Source organism: Saimiri boliviensis, chromosome 4, assembly GCF_048565385.1.
Source record: "Saimiri boliviensis isolate mSaiBol1 chromosome 4, mSaiBol1.pri, whole genome shotgun sequence".
NCBI classification, from domain to species: domain Eukaryota; kingdom Metazoa; phylum Chordata; class Mammalia; order Primates; family Cebidae; genus Saimiri; species Saimiri boliviensis.
In genome coordinates this window covers 48,470,550-48,486,860 of record NC_133452.1, presented here as the reverse complement: position 1 = coordinate 48,486,860, position 16,311 = coordinate 48,470,550, and the positions used below count along the sequence as shown (strand labels likewise).

At 34.0% G+C, this 16,311-nt stretch overlaps 1 long non-coding RNA gene across 1 annotated transcript in view; it reads right to left on the bottom strand.

The window, feature by feature from the left end:
- Window positions 1-451: 451 nt before the first annotated feature.
- Window positions 452-16,311, bottom strand: part of LOC141584269 (uncharacterized) — a 51,206-nt gene continuing 35,346 nt past the window's right edge. Inside the window, exons 2-3 of the long non-coding RNA XR_012517193.1 lie at window positions 11,795-11,984; window positions 452-5,897 (exon numbers count right to left, since the gene is read on the bottom strand). This is a non-coding gene — a long non-coding RNA (uncharacterized LOC141584269). The remainder of the gene's footprint in view (window positions 5,898-11,794; window positions 11,985-16,311) is intronic.

Here is a 16,311-nt window from a genome sequence, read left to right as displayed (position 1 = left end):
AACCCATCCACATGCAAGGACATACATAGGCTCAAAATAAAGGAATGGAGGAAGATTTGCCAAGCAAATGGAGAGGAAAAAAAAACAAAACAAAACAAAAACAAGCAGGAGCTGCAATCCTAGTCTCTGATTAAATAGACTTTAAACCAACAAAGATCAAAAGAGACAAGAAGGAAATTACATAATGGTGAAAGGATCAATGCAACAAGAAGAGCTAACAATCCTAAATAGATACGCACCCAATACAGGGGCACCCATCACATAAAGCAAATTCTTAACAACTTACAAAGAGACTTAAACTCCTACACAATAATAGTGGGAGACTTTAACACTCCACTGTCAATATTAGACAGATCAAGGAGACAGAAAATTAACAAGGATATCCAGGACTTGAACTCAAATCTGGACCAAGCAAACATAATAGACATCTACAGAACTCTCCACCCCAAATACACAGAATATACATTCTTCTCAGCACCACATCACACCTACTCTAAAATTGACCACATAATTGGAAGTAAATCACTCCTCAGCAAATGCAAAAGAATGGATATCATAACAAAATGTCTCTCAGACCATAGTTCAATCAAATTAGAACTCAGAATTCAGAAACTAATTCAGAAATACACAACTTCATGGAAACTGAACTGGCTCTTGAACGTTGACTGGATAAACAATGAAATAAGACAGAAATAAAGATGTTCTTAGAAACAAATGAGAATGAATACACAATGTACCAGAATCTCTGGGAAACATTTAAAGCAGTGTCTAGGGGAAAATTTATAGCAATAAATGCCCACATAAGAAGCAAAAAAAGTTCTAAAATTGACACCCTATTGTCAAAATTAAAAGAACTAGGGGAGCAAGATCAAAAAAACTCAAAAGCTAGCAGAAGACAAGCATCACACACTAGGGTCTGTTGAGGGGAACAGGGGAGAGACTGCAGGGATGGGGAGATTGGGGAAGCATAATATGGGGAGAAATGCCAGATATAGGTGCCAGAGGGGATGGAGGCAGCAAACCACATTGCCAGATGTGTACCTGTCCAACAATCCTGCATGTTCTGCACATGTACCCCAGAACCTAAAGTGCAATAAAACTTAATTTAAAAAAAATTCAAAAGCTGGTGTAAAGCAGGAAATGAAAGATGAGCAGAAATAGAAATTCAAGCCCAACATCTCACAATACAACATTTTTCTTTATCTTTGTGATTGGAAGCACTCATTTATAAGAAATGGATTCTATAGTGAACTTACTTGAGACCCAATTTTCACCTGGTCTTTTGATTATAATTAGTGCCAAGGAGGGAAGATAGATCAGGAGAACTTTTAATGACCCTGTTCTGTTCCTTTGATTCCACAATCCTAGTAAGGGAATATGTTCTCTAACTAGGTCCCTGAGGGTGTGTAGCTTTAAGGGCAAGAAATTCCTGGTGCCATTCCCCCGTCCCATCTCTCTCCATCTGGGAGATTCAACAGTTTATGTTTTAATTTCACCAGTGAGGGAAGAAACTAAAAGTCAATCACTGCAGTGGAAGTTCTAAGGAACTCCTCTCATTGGCCCAGGCTCTTGGAGAAGGTTGGGGGGAGGGCGGTTCTCCCGGGATAAAAGTCCGTGCTCCCTCACCTACACCCGATTTTCCAGCTTTCTGAAATCCCCTCCCAGGTGGTGCGAGCTCTCTCGGGATTTCCCCTCTGGAATCCCCTTCCACACTCTTCATGGAAGCCTTTCTCTTCTCCTTTCCTTCTCTTTTCTCTACCTAAATAAAATCACCTTTCTGCAACACTTTTGGGGTCCAATATTCACTTTACGAGCATACGGTCAACCAGCAGTGGCCCCACAGCTTATTCCTTAAAAGGTTGGAGGCCAAGAACCCACAACGATCACCGGCATCCAAGAAAAAACCTGGTTACACTAGGATAGATTTGGCCTGACCAGTTTCATTACATACAGGGTTTATAAGGAGACAAATTGAACTGAAACTTCAGTACCCTTTAGCCTGAATATTACTTTGTAGTGGTTTTCTATTTAATCTCATGCGTAACTTGAGCAGCATAGTGCACAGTTTCTCCAAAAGAGTTACTGTTTAATAAAATGGGACTAGGTTTCCAAATTTGCTTTTTACATAGACACATATTTCCTTCTGGGTCTTTTACTGGATCACAGCAGCAATGGAGCCTACTGAAATATGAATCGCATATGAGGGATACATCTTTATTTCCAAATACAATTCAATTCCAAATGTGTGCTAAGAGGTGAGTCCTAGGAGGACGAGCAACGTCAGCAAGGTTGTTGACTAAAGATAACTAGTGTTTATCCTCCCACAAAAACAAAACAACAAATAAACAACTAAAATTCAACTAGAGTCTCTGAGAGATTCTGTTCAGCAATGAACTGGTAAAATAACTGTGGTGCACATAAACCCATGACATCAGCATAGAGAGGAAAACAAAGCATCCCGTCTCTGCTTCCTCATATCCTGCATAAGGATTATTTCAGAGCCAGGAGAGACTTCCCTATGCAGGGAAGAAGTAAACAGAGAGCCCCAAAAGCCTCCATTACAACTTCAGTCCAAGCTTCAGAAGAATCCAGCAGTTAGCACAGACTGAGCATAATTTAGGGAGCTGCCTTGAAATCATGTAGCTGCATTGCTCCAGAGTAGGAGCCCATGTTGAACACCTCCCTCACCCTCAGTGACAATAAGTGCCACTGCGTGGTGCAATCTTGAAATCAGAGCAACTGCTAGACCCTGGCCTTTGGAGTCTTGCCTCAGCAACAACAGCTATGACTACCTTGCCCAAGTCCATAGAATGCCCAACCCCTAAAAAACAGGCATTCCTGCACAGTGCAGAAACCACACGCAGGCCAACTGAACACATGAAAGTATAAAACTATAAAACTCACTAGTAAAAGCAATTTCATAATCAAACTCAGAATAAATCAATACCGTAATGGTGCTATGTAAATCCTTCAAACCTCTCACATAGATGTTAAAAGTCAAAATTATCAAATATAACTAAGTTACAATTACTTGCTAAAGAACACACAATATATATAAAGGTACAAATTAAGGCAATAAAAATATAAATTGAGGGGAGAGTAGAAGTCTAGAGTATTTTCAGGTGACTAAAGTTAAGTTCTCATCAGCTTAAAATAGTATATTGTAACAAGGTTCTTTATGTTAGTTCCATTGTAACCACAAAGTTGTCATCAGCTTAAAATAGTATATTGTAACAAGGTTCTTTATGTTAGTTCCATTGTAACCACAAAGACATTGGAGCAGACACATAAAAGAGAAAGATAAAATAATCAAAGAACTAATATCAATTCTTCTTAAACTATTCCAGAAAATTGAAGTAGGTACTTCTAAAGTCATTCTATAAGAGCACTGTTACCCTGACGCCAAAACCAGAGGGCACACACACAAAAAGAAAGCTATAGGCCAATATTACTAATGAGCATAAAAGCAAAAATCTTTAGCAAGCTAAACCAAATTCAACAGCACTTTTTTTTTTTTTTTTTTTTTTTGAGGCTGAGTCTCGCTGTGTCCCCAGGTTGGAGTGCAGTCAACAGCACATTTAAAGGTTCATCCACCATGATAAAATGGAATTCATCTCAAGGATACAAGGATGGTTTAAAACATGCAAATCAAAAAATGTGATATGCACATTAACAGAAAGAAAAACAAAAAATCATATGATAATTTTAATAGACGGAGAAAAAATGTCACAAAATCCAACATCTCTTCATAATAGAAACCCAGCAAATTAGGTATAGAAGGTACATATCTCAACACCATGAAGACTATATATGACAAATCTACAGCTAAATCATAGCAATCAAGGAAAAATTGAAAGTTTTTTCTCTAAGATCTGGAACAAGGCAAGGATGCCCACTTTTACCACCTCTATTCAACACAGTACTGGAAGTCTTAGCCAGAGCAATTAGACAAGAGAAAAAATAAAAAGGCATTTGAATGGGAAAAGAGGAAATCAAACTGTCTCTGTTTACAGAAATGATTTAATAAATAGAAAACCTTAAACACTCCACTAAAAAATCTGTTAGAAATAATACAGAAGTTCAGTAAAGTTGCAGGATATAAAATCAACACACAAAAATTGGTAGTGTTTCTATATCACCAACTCCACTTACAAAAGGTACAAAAAAACAAGATACCTAGGAATAAGTTTAACTAAAGAGGTAAAAGATCTCTATAATGAAATCTATAAAACATTGATTAAAAACAATTAAAGAGGACATGAATAAATGGAATTGAAATTGATCAAAATAATTAATATTTTTAAATGTCCATACTAACCAAAAAAACCTACAGAGTCAATGCAATCCCCACCAAAATACTAATGATTTTTTACAGAATATACAAAACAATCCGAATATTTACATTGTACCACAAAAGACTACTAACAGGCAAATCAAATCTTAAGAAAAAAAAAAGGTGAAGCCATCACACTACCTGACTTCAAAGCATACTACCAAAGCTATCATAACAAATACAACGTGGTACTGGCATTTAAAAAGATACACAGACCACCAGAAGAGAACTGAGACTAATGAAATAACTTCACACATCTACCATCAATTGATTTTTGACAACCAAGAACACATATTGGGAAAAGGACAGTCTTATCAGTATATGGTGCTGGGAAAATCCTATGTCCATATGCAGAAAAATGAAAATTGGCCCCTATCTTTCATCATATGCAAAAAATCAAATCAAAATAAATTAAGGACTTAAATGTAAGAGCAGGAACTATGAAACCACTAGAAGAAAACCATCAGGAAAACTGCTTCATAATACTGGACTAGTGAAATATCTTTTTTGTATGAGGACTCAAAAGCTCAGGCAATGCTAGCAAGCCGACAAATGAGACTATATCAAACTGAAAAAACTTTTGTACTGCCATAAAAACATTTAACAGAGGAAAGGGACAACCTGCAGAATTAGAGAAAATATTTGCAAACCATACATCTGACAAGGGGTTAATATCCAGAATATACAAGGAACTCAAATAACTCTATAGCAAATAAACCAATAATTCAATTTAAAAGGGGCAAAAGATTTTAATAGTCATTTCTCAAAAAATAAATACAGCCAACAGGTATATTAAAAATTGCTAACCGTGACTAATCATCAGGGAAATGCCAATCAAAACCACAATAAGATATCATCTTAGTTCAGTTACAATGGCTAGTATCAAAAAGAAAAACGATTAGTGTTGGTGAGAATACAGAGACTTGCTGGTGGGAATGTAAATTAGTACAGTCATTATGGAAAACAGTATACAGATTCCTCAAAAATTTAAAAATAGAACTACCATATGATCCAGCAATGCCACTACTGGGTATATATATCCAAAGGAACTAAAATTAGTGTGTCAAAGAGATGTCTTCACTCCAAAGTTTACTGTAGTGCTATTTAACAATAACCAAGATATGGAATCAAACAGTGTCTAACAACGGATGAATGGATAAAGAAAATGTGTTATATATACAAAATATATTGTATATATAAGTTGTATGTATTACCTAAACATTACAAATAATATATAATAAAATACTACTAATATATGCATAACATACTATTCTTTCATAAAAAATAACAAAATCTGCCAGGTGTGGTGGCTCACACTTGCAATCCCAGCACTTTGGAAGGCCAAGGCAGGTGGATCATGAGGTCAATAGATTGAGACCATCCTGGCCAACATGGTGAAACTCCATCTCTAATGAAAATACAAAAATTAGCTGGGCGTGGTGGTACATACCTGTAGTTCCAGCTACTCAGGAGGGTAAGGCAAGAGAATCGCTTGAACCAGGAGGCAGAGGTTGCAGTGAGCCAAGGTCACACCACTGTACTCTAGCCTGATGACAGAGCAAGACTGTCTCAAAAGAAAAAAAAAAAGTAAAGAAAAGAAATCCTGTCATTTGCAACATAAGTGAACATGAAGGACATTATGTTGAATGAAATAAGCCTGATATAGAAAGACAATTAAATACCACATGTTCTCACTCATATGTAGAATCCAAAAAATATGATCTCATATAAATAGTAAATAGAACAGTGGTTATGGAGACTTGGGAGGGTAGAGGGGAAGGGCAATGGGGAGAAGATAGTTAACGGGTACAGAGTTAGAAAGGAAGAACAAATTCTGTTGTAATATTGTCCAGTAGATGTCTATATTCAACAGCAAGGTATTGTCTATATCAAAACAGCTAGAAGAGAGAATTTTGTTCTCACCACTAAGAAACAATAAATGGTTGTATATGCTAATTACCCCGATTTGATCATTATATGATGCATACTTATATCAAAACATCACACCGTACCCTGTAAATATCTCAAATTGAACAAATGATCCAAATAGACATCTCAAAAATAAAAATATACAGATGGCAAATAAGCACATGAAAACATGCTCAACATCATATATCATCAGTGAATTGTAAATGAAAATGAGAAATCACTACACATCTATTAGAATGCTAAAATTAAAAAAAAAAAAAACCACCGACAATACCAAATGCTGGAGAGCACATACAACAACAGAAACTCTCATTGATTGTTGCCGTGATGTCACTTTGGAAGAGGTTGGTGTTTCATGTAAGGTTAAATATAGTCTTAACCTATGATGTAGTAATCAAACTCCTAGGCATTTTCCCAAATACATTGAAAATTATTGTTCACACAAATTCTGCACACAAATATTTATAGCACCTTTTTTTTATAAAAATTGCCAAATTGCCAGACTTGGACATGAACAAAATAACTTTCCATAGATAAACTGCCAAATTGCCAACTTGGATGCAAAAGAAATACCTTTCCATAAATAAATGGATAAACAAAGTGTGGCATATCCATTTAATGAAGTGTTTACTATTCAGAGATAAAAATAAATGAGCTACCAAAAGACATGAAGTAAACTTAAATGCATATTTCTAAGTAAATGAAGCCAATTTACAAAGATTATATGCTGTATGAGTGCAGGTATATGACATTCTGGAAAAGGCAAAACTATGGAGACAGTAGAAAGAATAACAGTAGCCAGTGTTCAGGAAGGAGGCGGGGAGAGGATGAATTGGTAGAACATAGGATTTTTAGGAAGATGAAACCTATTTATGATACTGTAATGGTGGGAACATGACATTATGTGTTATGGAAAGCCCATAGAATAGTTGATACATAGAGTGTATACTAATGTAAACTATGGACTTTGGTTAGTAATAATGTATTGACATTGGATTAATTACATTATCAATAACAACTGTAACATATGTACCACGCTAATGGAAAATATTAATAGCAGAAACTGTATGGTGTGGGGGCAAAAGTATTTGAGAATTATATTTTTTGTTCAATTTTTCTGTAAACCTAAAACTTAGCTTAAAAAAAGTCTATTAATTTTTTGTAAAAGTTATTTTTTAAAAAGGGTTGAATGCTGCATTGCAAAATAAACTAGTACACTGATGTGCCCAACTGCAATCCACGTAAGAACTCTCTGGCCCAGATAAACCCTGAGATAAAACAGGATTGAATTATGCATAATAAGCTATGAAGATATTACTTTCTAGACAGAAGACAAAACCCCTGTGTTTCTGATTAAGATAAGCGACAACTATCTTATCACATCCTCCATGACTGCTGCAGACATGGGAGAGCAGAATCATTCTGACTACAACTCATTCTCAAAACCAACTTCAAATACAGCTGGACACATAGATTATAAATATTTACTAAAAATCTGAATGAGAATAAAAGGTGACTCAAATTGGCTCAAGACGTAAAGAATTTTTCTTACAAAATTGTACTAGACCTAAGTATAATTTTAATTTTTTCACAAAGCACACACCAAAATCAGTATAACTACTTATCAAGTTTTATGTCGCATCTAATAATACGTAGCATTTAAGATTTTATAATGCTTACAGAGTATAAAATAATCTATAATCTGATAGATTGAATGCTAATCATTTCAAATTTCAATCTCTGACAGAAATATTTTAACATGCAACCTATTCAGGGCTACTTCTAACAACTATTTTCGTCCTCGAGAAGATCTGAAACTAGAATTGCCATGAATTTTTGTTTACATTTCTAATGCAGTTAGATTTTAGCTTCTGGAAAAAAATAGTTTCTGGGCTCTGATGACTTCACATGGCTTTATCCTATTTCCGTAGCACTGGTATGCTAATTTGATAGTAGTTCCATTGCAAGTTTGTGGCTCCAGATTTCATGTTGGACTTATTAAATAGCATTCAGCTTTAGTGCATTCCAGTATTTCTCTGCAACTTACATGGCAATGCTGCTCACTCACACCACATATTTACTCCTCACATCCTGTTCCCTGACAACCTGTGAATAACGAGTGAGTCTTCACTGGGTGATTGCTTTGTGAGGAGAAATGAATAATTTGCCTGATAATCATAGTCATCTATCAGACTATGAATTTTCCCCTAATAAGTGATTTTGCTATGCTTTACTAATCATATGCTGAATTTTTCATGAGCCGGATGAATGCATTCCAGCATCTGTTTATAATGTCAACTAATATATATATTTTTTTAATATGAAATGAAACCTTGGGAGATGAGAACAGGAAGACTGGGTGTTTAAAAAGATCTATTACCTTTCAGAATGGGGGCTCTCTGTGCCTGAATTATAAAAAGGTCTCCAGGGGTTTCAGAGCAATTCACTGTTTTCAAATCTTTCCTTCAAATGATCACATGCTGCCAAGCATATTGTGCATCACTTGCACACTTTTTGGAAGATCAATTTGTACTTAATGCTTTGAAAGATGGGAGTCTCAGGAACTGAGTAGTTATATGCAAGTATTCTCAATGAGTAACAGCTGAAGTACTGAGGACTATAATATCCTGTTTAAAAACTGAGGTTAAAAAAATAAACTGAGCTTCAAACCTTAGGAAGCAAGCTAACTTGCTAGTCTTTGAGAATATCAAAGGCATAAAAGATTATCTTATTCACTGAGTAATTACTACTGAGGAAATGGAACATTAAGTGGAAAAATAATCTCGAGCAAGGAATTTTAAGTAATTATCTTATAAAATAATGCCAGCTATTTACACATTTCTAAGGAAATTTTAAGTGTAAGAATATCATATGAATAGTAATTTGTAGTTTCAAAAGTACTTTTAAGTGATGATTAAGTTTAACATATTTTTTAATTATCTGAAATTCAGAGTTTTAAATTATTTAAAATAAATTCAACCTAGAATACATTTTAACCTCCAGAAGCTTAGTAGAAGCAAAATGGAGGTAATAATTTAGTTTGAATATCAATTAAATTTCTTTGTGTGTGTGTGTGTGTGTGTGTGTGTGTGTGTGTGTTTCTTTTTTTTTTTTTCTTTCTTTCTTTTTTTGATGTATAATAATCATTTTGGCTTCTGCCATTTAAAAATTATGGAATCTAGTGCACCTCAAGTATTGTAACTGAGTTTTGACTAAAATGTAAAGATATGAAGAGAAGAGACAATGTCCCATTTAAATTTGTGTGACCAGTGACTAGCACAGTGTTTGGCATATAGTTGGCACTCAACTAACTTTTGTGTGAATATTTGGCAACTGCAAATTAACAGAAATATACAATTTTCTACTATCAGTGAAAAGGGGGAAATAATGAGAAGGAAGTTATGATAAGGCTTAGTCCAAAATGGATTGGATTTGAGTAAAAGGTGAGCCAACTTTAGTATAATACAAATAATAACAATTCTTGTCACAATGTAAAAATCAACTCTTGCTTTTTGCAAAATTTGGATGTTTAGATAAGAAAATGATAACATATGAAATTTGTATAGTGTTTTATAATTTATTAAATAATTCAATATTATAATATTTGCTGTTTTTTCCTGGAATTTGAATATTAATATTTTTGTTTTATTTATTTAATTGAAGGATAGCATGGAATACAGAAAAGTGCATAAAGCACTCTCATCTTAAATAAATAATGATATTTTTACATACATATAGGTCTGAGTAAAAATTAAGATATAAAACATTTCCAGAATCCCATAATCTTTTCACTATCCTTTGTCTATTGATTAGTTTTGCCTGTTCTTAAACTTTGATACAATCACAGAATAAAGGATGTGTCAGGCTATGTTCCATCAATATTATATAACATCTATGAGTTCTATCCATTTTGTTACATATACCAGAGTTGGTCATTTTTTATTGTTGCACAACACTCAAGAAACAAACATTTGTTTCTTCATTCATCTGTTGATAGGCATCTGGTTGTTTTCAGTTTTGTGCTATTATGAATAAAAACTACTTTGAACATTTTGAACATATGTTTTTGTTGACATGTGCATTTATTTGTGTTTTGTATGTAACTAGGAGTAAACTTGATGGGCCATACATTACATTTATATTTAGTAAAAGGCATTTTACAATTTTCCAAAGTGGTCATACAATTTTAAACTCCTATCAGCAACATGTTTAATTTGCTCCATTTGCTTGTCAACATTTCATATTGTCAGTCTTTTTTATTTTAACGGACAATCTAGTGTTATATCTAGTAGCTATGTCCCAGCATTCCATTTTAGATGATCCCCATTTTAACAATAGGAAAACCAAATTCAGATCAATGACTTGGCTTTCCCATAATTGCATATGCAGCAGAAGCTAGGACCTCTATCTTGGTTTCTGATTCTATATTCATTTATTTGCTGCTTTTATTACTCACTTATTAAATAGCACTCAGTTACACTATAATAGCACTCTATTACTCACTTATTAAATAGCACAGCTAAATATTTTGTTAAATATTTGACATTTATTAATATTCTCCAATGTGTTATACACTGGATACAGTGCAAGACAGTGAATACCGCACCAAAATACTAAATATTTTTTAAAAACAAAACAAGCAAAAAAATATCCAGAGATATTCAAGCAAAAGGATATGAAAGTTTCAAGTGATATTCGGCAAAATAATTAGTAAATTAGAAAACTGATTTTGGTCTTACTTCTCTAAAAGGTTTACCATCAACTATCAGTCTTTTTTCTCACATCTAATTTCCATTCTCAGTAGGAATGGATTAACCTTTTACTGCTACTATTATTACTAGTGGGAGGAACACCAGATGAAAGGAGTCTGAATTCATTTTGAATAGAAAATCAAATGAACCATGCACACCTTTCTCAGTGCAGAATTGCATAGATTTTTCTTGTTACTCCAATTAAACTTAGAGTTTGTTAAAATATTTATGACACATCTAGAGCAAATATGTGCAATAAAAGTTTAGCATATTCTTTTGTATCTATTTCCTATAAAAGCTTGGGCTGCTGAGTATGTTGGAAGAATGGCCCTGATGTTCGTAAAATATCACAGGGCTGACCAGCTAGTTTGAGACTGTAATTTTTTTTTTTTTTTTTTTTTTTCTGAGACAGAGTCTTCCTCTGTCATCCAGGCTAGATGCCATGGCAGATCTCATCTTGCTCTCAAGCCATACTGCCACCTGATCATCCCTTCTCAGCCTCCAGAATAGCTAGGACTACAGACGCCCACCATCACACTTGGCTAAACTTTTTTTGGTAGAGATGGGGTTCCACTATGTTGCCCAAAGCTGATATTGAACACTGGAACTCAAGTGATCCGCCATCACTGGCTTCCCAAATTGCTGGTATTACAGGCCTGCACCTGCATGACTGGCCCATCCAAAGCTGTGTGCCATTTTTATTGACTACCACATATCACTGTTCAATTATTTTTGGGTTACCTTACCTCGAAAAGAAAAAAAAAAAATCAAGGATTCTTACCTGCTGGAAAGGTTTCTTCTGAATAGAAGACAAAAATGAAGATGGTTTTTTCTTAAGAAAGGAATTACTCATGGCCCTTTTGATCTTTTAACAACACATCTGACAGCCATCTCTGTAAAGTATTGTCAATCAGTTTTCTCAACTGTTGCTCTTTTCCAGAGGTTGTACCAGAAGCAGAACAAGGATCACCCTGTATAAACAGAGGAAGTGAGTGCTCTGTGAGCATTATTAGGAAAACAGGTTGACTCTCACATAGCTGATTCAGTCCTTGATATGAATACAAGAAAGGCCAGGAGACTATTCCAACAGCTGGAAACGAGTGCAGAAGGCAATTATTTTGCTGCTAAGTGTCATTGATGTTCATTATGTTGGTGAGAATATTTTTCAGGGGCTGCAGGGGATCTGTGTCAGTATATGACCTTTATTGAGCTTATCTACCAGAGTAAATGTCTTAAAGTCCGTGAAAAGCAAATATTTATTACTAAGACTTCTGCATAGAAATTAGTCTTAACAGATTTTTTAAAACAATCAAAAATAAAAAATAAAACTAAAAATAAATAAATAAATAAAACAATCAAATTCAATTAAAACCCATTACTTCAGAATCAATAGCTTGTTTGAAGCCACAGTAATACTTAAATATGTTTAAGACCCAAATGCATAAATGTGGTTTGCTGGAAAGCTCTCAAATTTCCAAAACATAATTTTAAAAAATTAAAAAGGTAAAAAAAAAAAAATACAGTCCACTGATGTCAACACTGAACAGCTGTTAGAATAGTTAGTCTTGAATCCATTTAGGTAACAAGGAATCCAGTCAACTGCTGACTGTCCCTTCTTCCGAATCAGTTTCGAGGATATGAGGACATGTCACTGGCAGTAACTCACTCAGATGAGAGTCCAGTTCTTTTTCTCCATAACAGTAAGATGCCAGTGAGAATGGGAAACACTGACAAATGGTTTTCAGACGCCTTTCTCTCCTCTCCCAGCTTCTCAGTGAGGAGGGGTTCCAGGAGGCTTACTCTATTCCCGACAGCACCCACACTTCCGTGACGGGATGTACCGGATTTCCGGTGTCGGCGAGCGTGGCCTTGCGTGCGCTGCGCGTCGGCTGCTGCCCAGAAGCCGTCCTGTCTTGTCTTTCACACCAGCGTGGCAGAGAAAGTGCACGCCAGACACCGCCAGAGACCCACCATTCACATGCCTGCCTCCAGCCTTCCTACTCATTTTCCACTAGGACCGAGTTTTGTCGCAAGAAACAGGAAGCAAACTCAAAAACGTTAGGAGTAGCCAAACTGCAGGTTTGCAGCATTTATGTAGATACATATTTTCCTTTCCCCAGAGTGCTAATATTTTTACCTATGGATTTGCCATTTTGTTGCCCTTAAATTATGGAATTTCTGCTAAACATAAGGACAATAACATTCCTTAGTGCATGGTGTTTGCTTATTGAATGACTTTTGGAATTGAGAAACTCGATTTACAGGGATGCGACAGTTCAGCAACAGCAATACGTAGGAAAGCAAATTGGCACAGAATCTGTTAAGAAAAAAAGGTTACTGTGTTAAAAGTGAAACTTTGGAGATGTTGAAGTTAAAGTTTAATTATGGGACTTTTGTTAAAAATCTCTCAATTCAGTTCAAGGCAATAAGGAGAATAAGAAATATAAACAAAATATCATATTAAACTAGAGAGTATAACAATCCAGGACTAGGAATAGCCACTTGGGTAAATAGTTAAGTGAGAAATAAAATTTTCTTAGGTTTGAGACATTATTTCAATTTTGGGATTCTTATAGCTCATGTATGTTTAATATTGTCGTAAAGCTAATAGAGCCTATATTTAAACAGTAAGACTGGTTCTAAAGCTGATAGTTATCTCCCACTCTTTTCTTTTGTAGCAACCTTTCTAATAATATATTTTTTAAATGCGTGCTGAAGTTTTTTATAAAAGTTAATATACCCTGAATCTATGACTTAGTGAGTTTACTTCTAGGTATTTTCACAAGACATATAAAAACTATACATTCATAAAAGTTTGTATAAGAATGTTCATAGCAGCTTTATTCATAATAGCGCAAGACAGGAACCAACACAGGTGTCCATCAATAGGAGAATGAATAAACAAACTGGTATATAAATGCAATGGAATACTTCTCAGCAATAAAAAGTAACAAATTCCTACACTCCAAAACTAAGTTTCTAAAACATTATATTAGCATACTATGTACTGAAAAAAGGCTTGCACAAATCACTAAATATTGTAAAACTCAATATCTATGAATTTAGATGAAATTCAAGAATAGGCAAAACTATTCTGCAGTGAATAAAATCAGATTAATAGTTTCTTCTGGGGATGGGGGAACAGATACTAATTGGAAAGAGGAAGAAGGAACTTATCTGGATTGGTGATGATATACAATGTCTTCCTAGGGATTTAGGTTACACAGGGGTATGCATTTGTCAAAGGTCACACAAAGGTACACCGTTTGTGCATTTCTTTATGTAAAATTAACATAAAATGTAAGCAATATGCAACTGTAGTTAATGATATGTATGCTAAAGCCTTTAGGGGGAAAAGTAGTAATATATGAAATTTACTTTGAAAAGCAAGATGGAAAAGGATACAGAGAGGGATGTGTATTTGAAGATATATGTGATAATACAAATATAGTAAAATGTTAAAGGTAAAATCTTGGTGGTGGGTATTCGGGTGTTTACTGTAAAATTCTTTCAACTTTGCTGTATGCTTGATAATTTTCACAGTAAAATGCTGAAGAAAAAACTGTGTTTTCCATTTCATATCGATTATCAAATCAGCAAATAGTTGATTTTTAGACATTTTTAAACTATCTACTTTAAATTCATATATTCTAAAGGATCCTTTCTGTTTTTTTTAAATCTAGCCAAATGATGATATATTTGCACTTCTATAAGATATTTCAATTAGATCATGTGTAAACGACCCAGTAGGAAAAACTAACAGACTTTGTTTCTTGAGTTTCATTTGTTTACACATTTTCTTTGGTTATTTTGTTAAATACTAAGTAGTTGTTATTAGTTTAATAATGATTAATTAAAAGACACCAACTGACACTCGTTTATAATAATTCATCCGTACAGGCAGCTTTACTTCACAAACTAGGATACATAGCAATATACAACTACTTAAAATTGCAGACTTCTCTAGACCCCAGATTCCTCCCTAGAGAGGTCCAAAGCTTCCTGTGGCACAGTCTGATTGGGATGAGGATCTCAACAAGCTCATCAGGAAGCTTAAATCTCCTGTTTAAAGGTAGTATTTATATTCTTTTGGCCTCTTTTAATTATTCTGAGAACTCTGGCTAAGTATTTGTCTGTTTACTTGCACATTTCTGAATGTTTTGAGTCTACGTGAATAGACTGGCAATTTCCCAGGTTCCCTTAGCCAGGCATGATGTACATTCCTGAACAGTCAGTGATATTTGAATACTTAGGATTGTTTATGAACATCTCATTCCAAAAAGGACTTTGGATGACTTTTTTTTTTACTTCTACAGAAGTAAAGAACAGCAATAATTACATATAGTTATATATTTTTTAAAGTCCAATGCATTAGATCTTTAAAATAATACGCTGTTTCGATTGCAAACTAGCCTTTGTTTCTTCTTTGATCTATTTTTAACCTAATAAATATAGTAATCAGTTTTATATGTTTTAAGGTAGAGTTATTTATTTATTGCATTAGGGGAAAAGCAAGCTTTAGTTACTGCCAGAACAACAAAAAATGAGCAGTGGATGTGATTCCTTTCCCAAAGTCAACCAGAGAAACCAGAGGAAAGCAAAATATCCAGAAATAAGAAAATAGGAACAAAAAAATTAAATCCAGAAAAAAAACCCTATATATTTTTCTTTCCTCACAGTTGTATATAATTATGTTTGTAAGCAATTTACTAATGCATTTTTCCTTTTCTTATACTTTTTCTTTTGATATAATGGTGAATCAGAACTGTGTTGAAATCTTCCATGTAATGGCATATTTATTCATTTATTCCTGTAATTTCATTTTTACTTGTATTTATTTTGACAGTATTTTATATTTCCATATTTAGAATAGTTTTATATCTTCTCAATGAATTAAATATTTTAGTATATTTAGTGACTATAATGAAGTTGTTCGGTTTAAATTTTAGTCTAATGTTAGTAGAGCAACACCGTACAGTTTGTTCCTGATATATCCTTTTCTATTCTTTAATTTTCATTCTTTGCATATTACATGTTTTAGATGTATCTTTCATAAAAAGCATGAAGCTACATTTTTTTCATAATATGACAGCCTGTGCTTTTTAACTTTAATTCTAATCAATATAAATTGACAATGATTATATATTTGCACATTTTTATCTAATGTTTTTAATTTTTACCATTCTATGTTTATTTCTTCTATTTCCTTACCTACATCAAAATTAATATCTATATATTACTTTAAACAAAACAAGAACTTTAACATTTTTTAAATATCTCTAATTCTGTCTTTTCCTT